The following is a 17,793-nucleotide window of genomic DNA, read 5'->3' on the forward strand; positions in this document are numbered from 1 at the left end:
ATCTCAGTGATGATATACAGTATAGGCAAAGAATTATTTCAGCGAGTCCAAAAAACTGCTCACGGGAGTCATTACGGCCTTTTGCAAAGTCAGTAGATGGGTCTCAACTCTCTGAAGTGCAGAAAGCTGCATTAAAACTTCTCTGTAATACACAGTTGGGGCTATTGCCTTCACAAAAATGCTATAAGGCATGAGCTAATTCCCAAAATGTCTCATTTTTACAGGGCCAGTAACGTGCAACTTGCATAGTATCTCTTCAGAGAGGACTTATGTAGCAAGTTGAAGACTTGCAGGGGAGAATTTAAGGCGGCTGCGGGGGTGGAGTACCATCATATGTGGGTAAAGTTCCAGTATTCCTGCGGGTTTTCACCCCTGTATACAAGGGGCAGGAAGCGCTGTTGAAGCTCCGGGAAGGAGTCGTCGGGAGTCACTACCTGCATGTAGCATTGTTTATCTGACCTGCAGGTTCATGTTGTGAATAGAATATATATATATATATATATATATATATATATATATATATATATATATATATATATATATATATATATAATAATCTGTAGGCTCTCAATACCAGAATTGCTTATTGAGTGGCTGGTCGAAGAGAGTGTGTTGCGCACACTGGCGAATGAGGCAGGTGGTTTCAGTCAGAGGACTGCAGAGCAATTCCTGGTTCAAGGTTGCATTATACTATTTTACACTCTGAGGATGGAGGCTGAGGATTCATGGTGACTCTGACGGTGAAGAGTTGACAGGGAACTCGTATTCCCACATCAAGTGGATGTTGCTCTTCAGCTCTAGTCATAAGGATCTGATTACATGTTATGAGCTAAATAAATAAATAAATAAACAAATAAATAAATAGATAGATAGATACATTCTCCGTGGCAAGAGAAGCCAACATTTCCGTCCGTATGTTTCAATAGAGGAAACGATGGTTATCCAAGTGGAAACAGATGCATCTCACAAAGGACGAGTAGTCTGCCCAAGAACAAGAGGGGTATATTTCTAATATTTTCTCAATGTTGAAGAAAAGTGGAGCATGCCAAATCAGGTTAGGATTTGGCTAGTTTGATCATGTGTTTGTTTAACCAGTTTAAGATGGATAATTGTCTTTCAGCAAATTAGCTGATTCAGAGGACTCAGGGAATCTATCTTGAAGATGCATGCTTTTCCATATCTATACACGAGAGGCACAGATATATCTGGTGTTTTTGATGACAAAGCCAGTGATGGAAAGTTTAGGCTCTACCTAGGGGTTGTCTTCATGCCTAGGCTATTTACAAAGATTCTAAAGCTAATGCTGCCCTACTGATCAAAAGGGCATTGGGTCATGGAGTTTATAGACAACATGCTTTTGTAGCTGATAAGACTCAGGGGTTTTATCAGTAGATGCCTCTTATGATATTAAAGATGAGGCGACATGAATTTTAATTGTGCCAATTTGACCTACTCACTCAGGGTGTCCATTGTAAAAGGTGGCTGAAAGAAGCTCCTACTTACTCGAAGTCACGAGTGAAGGCTAGTTCAGCCTATTTCTCGTGCAGCTAGCTCTGCACGGTTGTATGGGAAGTTTGTGAAGAAGACACGCGAGCTACTTTTAAACAGAAGTAGCAGAGGTTTGTGTTTCTTTCCGTTTGGGCTTAGAGAAGTGATTATGTTATAGCACAATTGACACTGCTTGTGCTGCTTTGTCATTCTCTCTAGTACCATAAGTGGGACAATAAATGATTGGTGATTCACCCACTGTTGTCTAATGTTATGCAAGGTGTATTTTATATGAACACTCTAAAGCCTAGACTCATAGTAGTGTGGAATGGGTATCAGTAAATTATTATGCAGATATTCATCTACTGTATTCCTAATGGGAGCAGTATCTTTTAAGTTGATTATACTTTTAGCAACTGATTTCAGCACAAAGAACACAGTCTTTACTCAATCTCTAGCTCGGTCTCTGGGTCATAACTGTCATGAGGGTAGCTTGTTATGGGAATGATCTCATAAAGCAAAATGGGCACGGTTGGGTACAATTTGGAGTTGACAGCATTCCCACCAGATCGGAGATTGGGGGTGTTATTATGTATACAGGTACACTGAGCTTGCTAGTATCTATGAGATGAAGGATAATTTCTTCATTGTTATTTAATAGATTTCTCAAGAGATTGCTGGTGCAGACCATCTCAACATGAATAGAGTATAAGCAGCTAATAGCGGGTGTGAATTCAAATAATTGTCTCACTCTTCCAAGGGGGCTGGCTCATTAGCAGCCAATTCCATTTGATCATTTTCTTGCAACAGCAGGAGGCTTACATAGTGCACTTTCAGAAGTTATAACATTTGGTTGAATATGCCTGGATGATTGCAGATAGAATTCTAAACAGTGTTGCATGAGTTATTGTCTAACTCAAAGCCAATTGGGACTGTGGTCCGATTAAGGGCAATGGACATGTATGCAAGCTAGCATTATGTTGTTAATAACCCATGTCTTTACTACCATTGATGGTTTGTCTGTTTAAGTGTTTCACACACAGATTCGTTTACTGCATGAAATCACAGAGCTTCAAAGGCTTCACTTAGTCACTAACGTGACTTCGATATACAATAGAAAGATTAAACGACAACCTACCATTTGAAGTTTGATCTTTATTTTATGAGAAGTTGAAGTGAGGAACTACGTGCCCTCCTCTCCCAACCCTGAATCTGATAAAGATCATTCGGTAAGTCAACGGTTATTCATCTTCCTATAGTTTAAGTTTGTGCAAGTGGTCTGTGGATTCATACAGTTGCTCTGAAGATTGACGCTCATGTGGGCTGACGGGCTCTTCATGTAGTCCCTCACTTCAACTTCTCATAAAATAAAGATCAAACTTCAAACGGAAAATTATCGTTTAATCTTTCTATTCTCATCTATTCGCATTTATTCCCATCTAAAACCATAACAGGATTTCTTTCTTGCTGACTTTTGTTTGTTCCTGACCAGCTTCCATTTTCATTTCTAACAGCAGAAGGGGAAGACAGCATAGATTTTAAGTTACGAGTGTTTTTGCAGAAGCCCAGACTAGGGTCTCCACCCGAAATGTCACCCATTCCTTCTCTCCAGAGATGTGCCCATCCTGCTGAGTTACTCTAGCATTTTAATGTCTATCTTCCATTAATCCAGAAATCTGTGTGTGAAATCCAACAAAGTAATTTGGAAATTTAACTGCAAGTAATTAAAAAGGAAATTAGAATGAAAAGTAAGCATGGAAAGCATTAACATGGAACTGCTGGACTGCTTGTTACAAACCTATCTAGTTCATTAATGTTCATCAGGGAACAAATTATGCAGTTCATACCTTTTCTGGTCCAGATATTGAATCATATTTGTCTTCTGACTGGCCTAGCAAACCATTCAGTCTAATAATCCAGTAAAATAAACACAAGCTTCCACATCTCACGAAGGGATCATTTTTAAACATAGAAACATAGAAAATAGGTGCAGGAGTAGGCCATTCGGCCCTTCGAGCAATATGATCATGGCTGATCATCCAACTCAGTATCCCGTACCTGCCTTATCTCCATACCCCCTGATCCATTTAGCCACAAGGACCACATCTAACTCCCTCTTAAATATAGCCAATGAACTGGCCTCAACTACCTTCTGTGGCAGAGAATTCCACAGATTCACCAATCTCTGTGTAAAAAATGATTTTCTCATCTCGGTCCTAAAAGACTTCCCCCTTACCCTAAAACTGTGACCCCTTGTTCTGGATTTCCCCAACATCGGGAATAATCTTCCTGCATCTAGCCTGTCCAACCTCTTAAGAATTTTGTAAAAATTAAAGCAATCACACCACCACCAAATTCATTTTCGCCTCAACTCCAAGCATTATATACCAAGCATTTTCTCCGAGAAACCTAGAAGTTTATAAAATTATGAAAAGCATTGACAGGGTAGACAGTCAGAATTTTTTTCTCAGGAAGGAAATGTGAAAGACCAGAGGCTATAGGTTTAAGATTGGAGGAGCAAATGTTAAAGTAGACATGCGGGTCATATCCTTTTTAAACACAATGGGTGGTGAGTGCTCGAAATGTGCTGTCAGGGGTGCCGGTGGAGGCAAATACAACAATGGCATTTAGGAGGCTTTTAGATAGGTATTTTGATGTGCAGGGAAGGGAGGATATGGTTCACATGCAGGCAGAGGAAATTAGTTTAAATTGGGATCATGTTGAGTGTGGATATTGTGGGTTGAAGGGTTGAATTGTTCTGTGTCCTATCTTCAGTGTTCATACACCCTCCCAATGCCCTAAACACGTTCCAGTCCCAATGTACCTTCCTGTACAAAAAGCAAATTTGCCCTTTCATTTCCTCTCTCCCTACTTTCCAACTTTCTGATATCCTTTCCAGCTGAAAGAGAAATGTACTTTATTTGGGGTAATATTGCCTTTGGTGCACCCATGGTTCCTTCCACAGTGGAAACACTTCCACCACTGGCCCATCCTTATCCCCTTATCCAAGACCAAGGTCAGCCCTTTCCTTTGCCAAGTCTCCACATTCTGCTTTAAAAAAAAGCAGACACAAGCGACTGCAGACGCTGGAATCATGAGCAAAAAAAAAAAATTGCCGGAGTAATTCAATAGGTCAGCAGCATCCCTGAAGAAGGGTTCTGACATGAAATATCACCTATCCATGTTCTCTAGGGATGCTGACCGACCCGCTGAATCACTTCAGCATTTTGGGCCTTTCCTTAGTAAACCAACATCTGCAGTTCTTTATTTCTACAACTCTGGAGAACAGGGATAGGCAACGTTTTGGGTTGGGATCCTTCTTCAGACTCAAAAAAAAGCCCTTTAACTTACATCACCCCCAATGACTCTTTCCTGCTTTGCACCTTTTCATAGATTTTACCTTTTATTCCTTCCTCCCTTTCCTTCTCTTTTTCTTTGGTTCTGCAAAATAGTTAAATCTACAACTTGCATTACTGACAGACCCGAATTGTTAATTCCACTTCCCTTTCTTTCCCATTCATCTTGTCCTGCTGAGTAATTCCAGAACTTTCCACGCATATTACAGATTTCCAGCAGCCCCAGCAATTGTTTTTTGTTAAATCATTTGTTATGGATAGGTATCATCAGTTTCTGACATGGTAATTGCTTAAAACATACAAATTAGCTGTGTTAATCAGGGAACCAGATCCAATTAAAGAGAGTGTGCTGCGATTTTGGTTCATTTCTCATTTTCCTTCAGCTGTCTCACTTTTTAATTCAGCTGCTAACTTAATCATCCCCAGAGTTCTAATCGCGTCTCCAAAATTTAATCTTAAATTGTATACCTCCGCATTGCCATTTTCTGCCGTTATCTTTCAATGCAGCATGAAAGTTAACTGGATAAAGATTACTGCAATCCAAATCTTCATCCATTTCCAGCACAGTTCTGATGGACTGCTAAAATTCAATCTAATATTACATCAGCTCTGGTCCTCTGCTTCATAGATTTTATTAGTAACCTGAATGAAATTTGCTTTCAGTCCTCAATTCCGGTTATCCCTAATCAGTGCACTCGAAATCCTGTATGATTATCACATTACAATTTCCTACAGCCTCTCTCACTTGCCTAAACAGCTCTCGATTTACCTCTTCAATCTCAACTGGTGCTCATTAGTGGTTGGTGTTATAAAAGAGAGCGGATGTGCATTTTGCAAGGTCAACTAAGAACTCAAAATGAATAGTAATGAAGAGCTCATGGTGGTCCACAAACACTGGTAAGCTGGCAAACCACCCGAGACAATTGTGCTGTATTTTATCACCAAAAGTAGCCATTATTTCAGCCAACCAATTTGTCCTCCTGACCTAGATTTTGCACAGATAACAGAGGTGGAGGAGTGCTGTTGATTAGGGAGAACATCACAGCTGTACTTAGAGCAGAGCGGAATATCCCAGAGGAAATGCCAAGAGAGGTTGCATGGGGAGAAAGTAGAAGTAATAAAATATTAAATATTGTGCTGGGATGGGATGGGGGGGGGGGGCGTACTAACTGCGTACAGACAGCACTGATAGTCAGGATTCAACCCTATGCCTCTGGCGCTGTTATGCCAGTGCGGTTCCCGGAGGTTGCAGGTGGTTGCCGGTAGTGGTAGCAGGTAGGGAGACTGACAAAAACCTCCGGGAACCGCACGGAAACCTTGGGTGGGGCGCAAAGTCTCCAGAGGTTTCCGTTCAGGTTTCCTAAGTGGGACAGGGGCATTAGGCATCAACTCTACCACAGCGCCACCATGCCACCCCATGGTAATATTGGCTGAGACTGCCATTATGCCAAGGGATTACATAGAATGTAGAACAGTACAGCACAGGTACAAGCCCGTTGGCACACAATGTCTGTGCCCAACAGAATGCCAAGATAAACTAATCATCACTCTCTGCACATTGATTAATTCCCTCCATATCCATGCACCTACCTAAAAGCTTTTTAAATGTCACTAATCTACCTATCTGCCTCCATCACCCCTGCCAGCACATTGCAGTAACCAACCACCCTCTGTATAAAAACATTTGTCCCACACATTTTTAAACTTTACCCCTCTCACCTTAAAGCTATGCCTCCTAGTCTTTGACATTTCCGCCCTGAGAAAAAAGTTTAGTTCAGTTTAGTTTAGAGATACAGATTGAAAAAAGGCCCTTCGGCCGACTAAGTCGGTGCTGACCAGCAATCTCCCGTATACTACTTCTATCCTACACACTATGGACAATTTTACAGAAGCTAATTAAGCTGCAAACCTGTTGATCTTTGAATGTGGGAGGAAACCAAAGCACCCGGAGAAAATCCTCACGGTCACAGGGAGAACGTACAAACTCCATACAGACAGCACCCGTAGTCAGGATTGAACCTGGGTTCTGACAGCAACTCTACCGCTGCACCACTGTGCCAAGATTCTGACTGTCTACCCTATCCGTGCCTCTCATAATTTTATAGAATTTTATCAGGTCTCCTCTCAACATCCAGATTAGACAGGGCTAATTTGTTAAGTGTGTCTAGGATTTTTAAAAAAACAATATGTAGATGATTCCACGAGAGAAAGGCTTACATTCAATCTACTCTTGGCAAATGAGGCTGGGGAAGTGGCTGGTTTGTCGAATGTGGAGACCTGTGACCATAATTCTATAAGATTCATGTTCATCATAGAAAAAAGATAATTTGATTTGATTTGATTCTGTTGTCATTGTCTTCAAGTACAGAGACAACAAAATGCTTTTTCCCCCATACAGTCATAATAAATAAATAAATAAATAAAACGAAATAGATAAATAAAAAAATAAAAAACAGAACACGATAGTCTATAACACATACATCCCCACAGCGGTATCAAAGTTTCCCACTATGCAGGAAGGCACCTATGTTCAGTCAACCTCCTCGTTGATGTTCTTTGATGTTCACCCGTGGCCGTGGCCTCCCGACCCTCCACGAACCACAGCTCCGTGATGTTGATGCAGCAAGCCCAACACTCCGGAGCTTCAAACGGCGATCCCAGATGAGGCATCGCCTGCTCCGTGATGTATCCAGTGCTGTGCCGCCTCAGCTGAAGCTCTGGTCCGGTCCCCGGCAGGAAAAGGCCGCGCCAATTCAGTTGGTAGGCTGCGAGGAGGGGGGCGAGGGTGCAACTCGCCAGGAAGTGACTGAAAGACGGTTTCTTTCCCCCTTACCCTACCCCCCCTCCCCCACATTAAAAATTCTGAAAAACATCCTTCAAAAACATACTTTAAACAAACTATAAATAAAAAAGATAAAAAGACAAACAGACTTTAGGCAGAGGCAGCCATCATGCAGCACCATCGGATGCCCAATTAACTGATCCAGAAAAATGGTCCCCAAGTTAAAGTCGTAAACCGAGGCAAAGCTGTTTGTGGATATAAGCATGTGTGACAGCAGGAGAATTAAAAAAGTTTGACAGGCAGAATTCAGAGTCAACATATCCCTATTCTATTGAATTCTGTAGTGCTATTGCAAGTAAGAATTTCATTGTTCTGTCTGGGTCATATGACAATAAAACACTTTGACTCTTGAAGGGCAATGTAGGAAACCCTGGTTGCCGAGGGGATATTATAGCTTTGACCAGGAAAATTGGAGGCATACAGTATATCAGGTTTAGGCAATTGGGGTCAAGCGAATTTCTCGAGTGGTATTTGGAATGTAAAAGTACACTCAAAATGGAACTAGGAAGGCAAACAAGTGGCAGGCAGTGCTAGTTGATGATCACTGACCAGTCCATCATTGGCTCTGATCTCCCCATCATCGAAGGGATTTACCAGAATCGCTGCCTCTGAAAGGTAACCAGCATAATCAAAGATCCGCACCACCACGGCCACACACTCATTTCAACCCTGCCATCGGGAATAAGATACAAAAGCCTGAAAATTGTAACGTCCAGGTTAAGGAACAGCTTCTTCCCTGCAGCCATTTGGTGATTAAACTGCATATGAATTTCATTGTTCTATCTGGGACACATGACAATAAATCACTCTTAACTCTCTCTAGATTAGTCCATGAGCTTAATGGAGCATGGTGAGATGAGCACCAAGAGACTGTATGTTTGCCCTCCTGGCAGGGCATTTAGTGTTGCTAAAACGCTTGCCTAATAAGGATTTCTACTGTACTGTTTATAACTAAATGGATGCTTGGGAGGAATGCAGGTCGCCAGACAGGCAGGTGGGAGAGAAAGGTAACAAAAGGGAAGTCCATTCAGTTCAAGATATTCCAGGTAATGAGAGAAAAACCCAGCAGGCCAGGCATCCTCTTCTTCTTCTTCTTCTTGAGTATGGCCTGCACAGCCTAAGGGTATTGGCCTCATCAGCAAAAAACGATGAGTCGGCCTATAGGGAGGAGGTCCAGCTCCTAGCAGCATGGTGCGCTGACAACAACCTGGCCCGTAACTCCAAGAAGACCAAGGAGCTTATTGTAGACTTCAGGAAGCCTAGGGGCGGCACACACACACCCATCCACATCAACGGGACGGAGGTGGAACATGTTTCCAGCTTCAGGTTCCTGGGGGTCAACATCTCCAATGACCTCTCTTGAACCCACATTACCTCAACTCTGGTCAAGAAGGCTCACCAACGTCTCTTCTTCCTGAGGAGACTGAAGAAGGTCCATCTGTCTCCTCAGATTCTGTGAACTTCTACCGCTGCACCATCAAGAGCATCCTGTACCAACTGCGTCACAGTGCGGTATGGCAACTGCTCTGTCTCCGACCGGAAAGCACTGCAGAGGGTGGTGAAAATTGCCCAACGCATCACCGGTTCCACGCTCCCCTCCATTGAGTCTGTCCAAAGCAAGCGTCGTCTGCGAAGGGCGCTCAGCATCGCCAAGGATTGCTCTCACCCCAACCATGGACTGTTTACCCTCCTACCATCCGGGAGGCGCTACAGGTCTCTCCATTGCCGGACCAGCAGGTCCAGGAACAGCTTCTTCCCTGCGGCTGTCACACTACTCAACACTGTACCTCGGTGACTGCCAATCACTCCCCCCCCCCCCTTGGACACTCCTCCCACAGGAAAAACACTATGACTGTAAATGACTAGGCTGTAACGGGTATAGCTTGGATTCAATAGCAGCACAGAATCAGGCAGGTATAATTGGTAATGAACCTTATAACGATACTGTAACACAGAGTAGTAACACAGGAATGGGTACACCGTACTCACACAGAGGCTCAGGATTGAGCGAGGGTTCCGAAGAGGGGCAGGCAGGAGACATAGTCGGGGTAGCGGAAGATCCGGTAACCAGAAGATCCAACACACGATGCAAACAAACCAGCGATGGACAGACGAAAGGAGAGTCGAAGTCAGGCAGGAAGTCGAGGAGCCGTTACAGGGATACACCAAACAGCCCAGGAGAGAGGCAGACAGAAACCAGGAGGTCGGGGACAGAAGGCTGAGGTGCTATCCGGGAAGACGACAGGACGGAATGGTCAGGGGCAGGCAGGTTCGAATCCGTGTAGGCAGTCGGGAAATCACTGGAGAGTCTTGCATGAATGCTGAGAACAATCTGGCACTGTGTGAACGGTGAGGAGAGTCTATATACCGGGTTAATAGGTGATCAGAGGCAACTGAGTGCAACAGGTGAGGAGAGTTAGGCTGATGAGAGGGGAATGGCAGGCAGGCAGGTGAGGAGAAGGAGGGACCGGTGGAAAAGTACTGGGAAGTGAAGTGGATGAGAATGAGGAGAGGGCAGACTGTGACATAGGCATGTAAATAGATTTATTTAATGAAATCACATTCTATGTCGCTCTCCAGGGAGATGGTAACTGTATTTCGTTGTCTCTGTACTGTACACTGACAATGACAATTAAAGTTGAATCTGAATCTGAATCTGAATCTGAGGTTGTAGGACAACTTGTTCTATTTGATCTTATTTGATTGTGCACGCCAGGTTGATTGCATTCGTTGAAACAGGGCGGACGACGTGTAGGTTGCAATCTCCCACCCCAGGTCAGGCATCATCTGTGCAAAGAGAAACAATCAACTTTGCAAGCCTGGAACCATTTATTCGAACTCTTTAAAAGGGATCCTTTTAATAGCGAATGGAGTGTTTGAAACATCGTACATGTAAAGTATGTGCAGGATCATGTTTGTTAATATGTTTAGTTTAGTTTATTATTGTCACATATACTGAGGTACAATGAATATCTTTTTTTGTTGTGTGTTATTCAGTCAGGGGAAAGCCTATACATGATTGCAATCAAGCTGTCCACAATGTAAAGAAACAATGAATGGAACATTTAGTGCAAGATAAAGTCCAGTAAAGTCTAATTAAAAATATTTTGAGGATCTCCAAATGAGATAGATGGTAGATCAGAACCGCTACCAAGTTGGTGATGGGATAGTTCAGCTGGGAAAAAAACTGCTCCTGAATCTGGAGGTATACGTTTTCACACTTCTGTACCTCTTGCCTGATGGGAGAGGGAAGAAGATGAAGTGAATGGGATGGTAGACTTGTCGATGCAGTGTGAGATGTAAATGGAGTCAATGGAAGGGAGATTCACCAGGATATTACCAGAACTAATTGAAATCATGAGTGGCTTAGATTTGGTGAATTGTTCCTGTCTTTATCCGAGGGTAGGGGAACTAAAACTAGTAGGCATAGATTCAAGTTGGGGGGGGGTGAAAACATTTAAAAGGGACTTGATGGCCAACTTTTTCACGCAGAGACTGATAGTTATGTAGAACAAGCTGCCAGAGGAAGTGGCGAAGGTGGGTATAATACAACATTTGAGCAGGAACATGGATGGGAATGGATTAGAGGGATCTGGGACAAGCAGAAGCAAGTGGGACTAGCTCACATACTATAGGTATCTTGATCGGTACTTGTTTCCTTGCTGTATAACTATGATTTTACTTCGGAGTCACGTGAGTGACTACGTGAAGAACCCACCCAGCGCGCAGGCGCGGCATTACGTCAGCAGTGCAACAGCGGCAGCAGCTGGAGCCAGGCTCTCCAGCTGCAGCATAAAGACAAGACCTCAGGTAAGTGCCCTTTTTGTTACAGAGTCGCTCCAGAGAGAATCATGGCCTCTCGCAAGCGACCAGCCAGGAGGACTGCCTGCCCAACTCCACCCGAGGACGGGTCCATAGCGGGACGGCAGCCTCTCGCAGCGGAGGAGCCTTTTCAACGCTCCCGCTCACCCGACACCGAGCCGCCCCCAGTGCTGCAGATTTCAACGCCCCGCACAGGGAGGAAGGCGACACATAAAACCGACCGGCCGGTGTCCTCCGATGAATCGGAGGAACGGGAACACTCTCCCCCACCGAAAAGGGGAGACGCTCGGATCAGCTGCATGAGGCAGCTCCTAGAGCGAATGATAAACGAGGAGATGCGGCATCTCCCAGGAGGACGGGCTTTGGCCTCCTCCTCTCCACACCCTTCTGTACCCTCTATGTTCGAGGGCAGTAAGGGAGGCCAGGACTGGGCTGGCCTATCCCAAGGGCAGGCGGAGGATACCATCAGCATGCCGGGCGTGCCGGAAGAAGAGCTACTGGGTGTAGTGGGCCGATATGCAGCGCCCCCAACAACTGGGATGGTGTTGCCACCCAGAATGGCGGCCACCATAAACAGGCTGTCCAACAACCCGCTGCAGGACAAGGCTGTCCAGCAGGCCCTTGACAATTACATAGCGCCAGAAAATTGCGAGGCGCTGAGGGTCAAAACGGTCAATGGGCAGATCTGGAACCAGCTGGGGCAGCAAATCAGGGCTCAGGAAGTCAAAATGCAGCGAGTCCTGAAGCTCCACTCAGCAGCCGTCACCGCCTTTGCTCGGTCCGTTGGGGATGAAGACCTGACCATACCCCAGCAGGATGCCCTCGCACTGATGTGCAGCACCACCTATGAGCTAAATAGCCTACGGCGGGACAACATCAGGCCTGCCCTCAACCCAACATATGCCGGCCTCTGTAAAGCTCCAGCGCCCAAACGACAGGCGCTGCTATTTGGTGCGGATCTGGCCAAAAGGCTGAAGGAGTTGGAAGAGGCGGCAAAACCAGTAGGCCTCATGAGGGCAGGGCCAGGACCGAGCAGGGTGAAGACACCCAGTTGGCCGCACGCCTCGGCAGCCACCAGCAGATACCGAGCTGGTGAAAGCCTGGTGACTGCCTCCCACTACCCCCAGAGCTCTTTTTTAGAGCGGGGCCCAGGGCGGAGCCGTGGGAAGATGATGCGCCGCCCCACCGCAGCACCAACACGGACAACCTTGGGCCAGACCCACCGAAAACGACCCCACAAGTGAACATGGAGGTAGGTGGGTCTGGTTCCTGTCAACATACACAGACAAAGGGTGTAGTATTAACAGGGGGACGTTTGAGGTTCTTCAAGCATGTTTGGTGCTCCCTTACTAACAATAAGTTTATACTCAACAGTATTAGTGGATACAAAATTGAGTTCAAACCAGGCGTAGAACCGCCAGTTCAGCACATGCCCCAAAGGGTGTTCCTTCCCTCGGCAGTTGAGAAGGTAGAAGGACAAGCTGAACTTGATCGGCTCGTGGCTAAAGGCATCATAGAAATGACCACACACGAGCCGCAAGAATTTGTATCAAATATTTTTCTCAAAACAAAAAAGATGGTGGACGTCGCATTATTATTGATCTGACGTCACTTAATCAGTCTGTTGAGTATCAACATTTCAAAATGGAGACATTTGTCACTGCCAGACAACTGATCTCCAAGGGATACTACATGGCAAGCATAGATATCAAAGATGCTTACTATTTGGTACCCATTCATAAAGATTACTTTAAATATCTGAAATTTATCTGGAGGGGCCAGCTATGGCAGTACCGAGCTTTGCCCAATGGTTTAACGACAGCTCCCAGACTATTTACGAAAATTCTTAAAGTGGCCATGAAGAAATTGAGAGAACTAAAACATTTAGTTGTGGCCTATCTGGACGATGTTCTCATATTAGGAAGAACACGGGAACAAGCTGTCGCAGGAGTGTTAGCCACTAAACAACTCCTTGAAACTTTGGGTTTTATCCTTCACCCAGATAAATCAATATTGGAGCCTACTACTAACATGGATTACCTAGGCTTCACTATTGACACGATTCACATGACTGTCACTCTGCCCAGAGACAAAACAGTTTCACTCATTGAGGCTTGTAGCCATTTAATTGCTACACCGCAACCTAGAATACGGCATGTAGCCAGAGTTATTGGCTCTATAGTAGCAGCATTTCCGGCTGCCCAACATGGGCCCTTGCATTATCAAAATCTACAAAGAGCAAGGACTCATGCATTACGCCTTCATAGGGGGCATTATGATCGCAAAATGGATTTACCCGCTGAAGCCAAATCAGAACTTCAGTGGTGGGTTGACAATATTTGGCACAGTCACAGTCCTATCGCCGTAACCAATCCTAACATAACCATTGCAACGGATGCCAGTGCTTTAGGCTGGGGAGCTACTAACTCCATAGACAGCACAGGTGGCAGATGGACTAACTCAGAGGCATCGCTACTACAATCACTGGGCATTAACTTTTTGGAAATGCTCGCCGCCTTTTATGGGCTAAAAGCATATGCATCTGATATGCGGCATGTGCATGTTAGAATCATGATCGACAACACTACGGCAGTATCTTATATCCAGCACATGGGTGGCATTAAATCAGTATCATGCGACAAATTAACTGCTATAATCTGGCAATGGTGTGTCGAGAGACATATTTGGCTATCAGCTGCCTATTTACCAGGCAAGCTAAATTTAGTGGCGGACACCAGGTCACGAAAATTCAACGACAACATCGAATGGATGTTGGACCCAAAATTATTTGCTAAAATTGTCAAGCAATATGGTACGCCAGATATAGATTTGTTTGCGTCTAGGTTAAATCACCAACTACCCATGTATGTGGCTTGGGAACCAGACCCAGAGGCAGCAGCGGTAGATGCCTTCACGCTGGATTGGGGAAATTTCTTTTTCTATGCTTTCCCTCCCTTCTGCCTCATCAGTCGGGTACTCCAGAAAATTCAGGCAGACTCAGCCTCTGGCATTCTGGTCGTGCCCGACTGGCCTACCCAACCATGGTTCCCAATGTTCCACGACATGGTGGTAGAGACACCTATGGTCCTTCATCACCACCCCCAATTATTGACTCACCCGGTAACTGGCATTAGCCATCCATGCCACCAAAAATTGAAACTCCTGGTTTCCAGATTTTGAACAGGCCTTACCGGGGATTGGGGTTATCAGACAGAACAATCACCACCATGTCGGCATCCCTGCGAGTTTCCACCAAGAAACAGTACCTGACCTTCATCAGGAAATGGGAACAGTACTGTCTGGACGCAGGGACATCCTACTAGACGGCTTCGATCTCGGATGTGCTGGAGTTCCTGACCCACCTGCACCATGATCTCAAGATGAGCTACAGTGCCATCAATACGGCTCGGAGCGCACTGTCCGCATACCTCATGCCGATAGGACAGCATAGTGTGGGATCCCACCCTCTGGTCATCAGACTCCTTAAGGGGATCTTTAATACCAAACCCCCTACACCTAGATACACCCACATGTGGGATGTGAGTGTAGTTCTGACACACCTTCGAGGTTGGCCTCCGGTGGGATCCCTGAGCCTGGAACAGTCCACTTATAAGACCCTCATGCTCATGGCGCTTGTCTCAGCTCAAAGGGTTCAGTCGCTCCATCAGCTAAATCTGAACTACATGGTGACCACCCCAGATACCATTACTTTCACCATGCCGGGGTTGGTAAAACAAAGTAGACCAGGTACATCAAACTCCCCGTTGATCTTCCGGGCTTACCCTCCAGAACCTAGGCTGTGTGTGGTGACCCACCTTCATCATTATCTAGACACAACCCAAACGCTTAGAGGGAGAGAGAAAGCCTTATGGGTTAGCCACAGAAAGCCTTTTGGACGGGTTACCAGCCAGACATTATCCAGATGGTTGAAACAGGTCCTCAACATGGCAGGGATTAACACAAATGTTTTTAAATCCCATTCAACCAGGGCAGCGTCCACCTCAGCGGCGGATAGGATGCAGGTTCCCCTAGACCACATCCTCAGAGCAGCGGGATGGTCAAGGGAATCGACATTCCAACGATTTTACAGAAAACCGCTGATGGAACAGGACGTCTTTGCGGATAGCATTTTAGAAACCGCAAAGTTATGATTTAAAGCCCATGGGAGCTACTTTTTGTTATAGTTAATAAACATTTCTTTTATAACTAAACAAACTTGTTGGTCTTTAGCTACCACTTCCTCCCTCGATGATCTTTCGGCAGTGAGTGATATAACTGTTACACGGTTTGAAATCACAGACCTTTGAAGTCTTCACGTAGTCACTCACGTGACTCCGAAGTAAAATAGTAAGATTAAACGAGTACTTACCAGTACGAAGTTTGATCTGTATTTTATGAGGAGTTACGATGAGGGATTACGTGCCCTCCGCTCCCACCCTCATTATATAGATCAAATTCGGACTAATGTCTCGTTGGTCTTTACTATCTTTACTTCAACTAGTGTCTATCTGTGATTCCACACCGCTGCTTGGAAGTATGCCGCGCCTGCGCGCTGGGTGGGTTCTTCACGTAATCCCTCATCGTAACTCCTCATAAAATACAGATCAAACTTCGTACTGGTAAATACTCGTTTAATCTTACTATTCTATGACCTTGTAACATCTGGACAGGTTGAGTGAGTGGGCAGATGCGTGGCAGATGCAGTATAATATAGATAAATGTGAGGTTATCCACTTTGGCGGCAAAGACAAGGGGGCAGATTATTATCTCAATGGGGTTAGGTTAGGCAAGGAGGAGGTACAATGAGGCCTGGGTGTCCTTGTACGTCAGTCACTGAAAGTTGACACAGCAGGCAGCGAAGAAAGCTAATGGAATGTTGGCCATAACAAGAGGATTTCAGTATAGGAGTAAAGAGGTTCTTCTGCAGTTGTTGATGGTTCTGGTAAGACAACATCTAGAGTATTGTGTGTAGTTTTGGTCTCCTAATTTGAGGAAGGACATTCTTGTGATTGAGGCAGTGCAGCGTACGTTCATGAGATTGATCCCTGGGATGGCAGGACTGTCATATCAGGAAAGATTGAAAAGACTAGGCTTGTATTCACTGCAGTTTAGAAGGATGAGAGGGGGGTCTTATAGAAACATATACAATTATAAAAGGACTGGACAAGCTAGATGCAGGAAAAATGTTCCCAATGTTGGGCGAGTCCAGAACCAGAGGGCACAGTCTTAGAATAAAGGGGAGGCCATTTAAGACTGAGGTGAGAAAAAACATTTTCACCCAGAGAGTTGTGAATTGGTGAAATTCCCTGCCATAGAGGGCAGTGGAGGCCAAGTCACTGGATGGATTTAAGAGAGAGTTAGATAGAGCTCTAGGGGCTAGTGGAATCAAGGCATATGGGGAGAAGGCAGGCACGGGTAATTGATTTGGGACGATCAGCCACGATCACAATGAATGGCGGTGCTGGCTCAAAGGGCCAAATGGCCTCCTCCTGCACCTATTTTCTATGTTTCTATGTTTCATGTCTTCACTGAGATTTCTCTGCTGTAGACCAGTTTCATGCTGTGTATGTCATTGTGGAGCCAATGCAAGATGTCAATTGAATATTAGTGGGAAGCCAAATCTGGACAATTTTACAGTCTCTCTTGATGAATGGTTTTTGTGATGAACAAAGGCCCCATATCGTGGTAGGTGCTTCTTTATGCATTTTCTTAGAGCTGCCGCGTAGTGAAGCTTTTGACCACTATGCTTAAAGATGGATAGTTGAGTTGACTTTGAGTTTAGTTTATTGTCATGTGTACCGAGGTTCAGTGAAAAGCTTTTGTTGTGTGCTAACCAGTCAGCAGAAAGACAATACATGATTACAATTGAGCCATCCTCCGTGTGTAGAGTGGAGCGATTGTAACACATGATTGCAGATCCCCTTTTGTGCCTAGCACACAAAGAGTCGATACAATATTCGGGGAGCAGCTCTTTTGTCACTGAAGGGAGATAGCTGAGGATGGCCTTGAGGATGACTTTCTTTCTGGCAGCCAGCAGGAAGACCTGTTTTTTTTTAGTTTACTACAGTCAGGCTTTCCTCCTTTCTTGAAGATAGTTACAATTGTAGTATTTCTGAGGATATATCTCCCGCTTCTGCATTATGGGATTACAGTGTGGATGATGTATGCAGCTGAGGCTTTGTTATTGTTACTTGGAAATGGCATTGTCAGCCTCATTGTACATGGGTGGCAGCAACACTGGCCCTAATAAGTTGATGCGGGTTTGTGACTGGAATGGTCACATCA

Source organism: Leucoraja erinacea, chromosome 10 (assembly GCF_028641065.1).
Source record: "Leucoraja erinacea ecotype New England chromosome 10, Leri_hhj_1, whole genome shotgun sequence".
NCBI lineage: Eukaryota > Metazoa > Chordata > Chondrichthyes > Rajiformes > Rajidae > Leucoraja > Leucoraja erinaceus.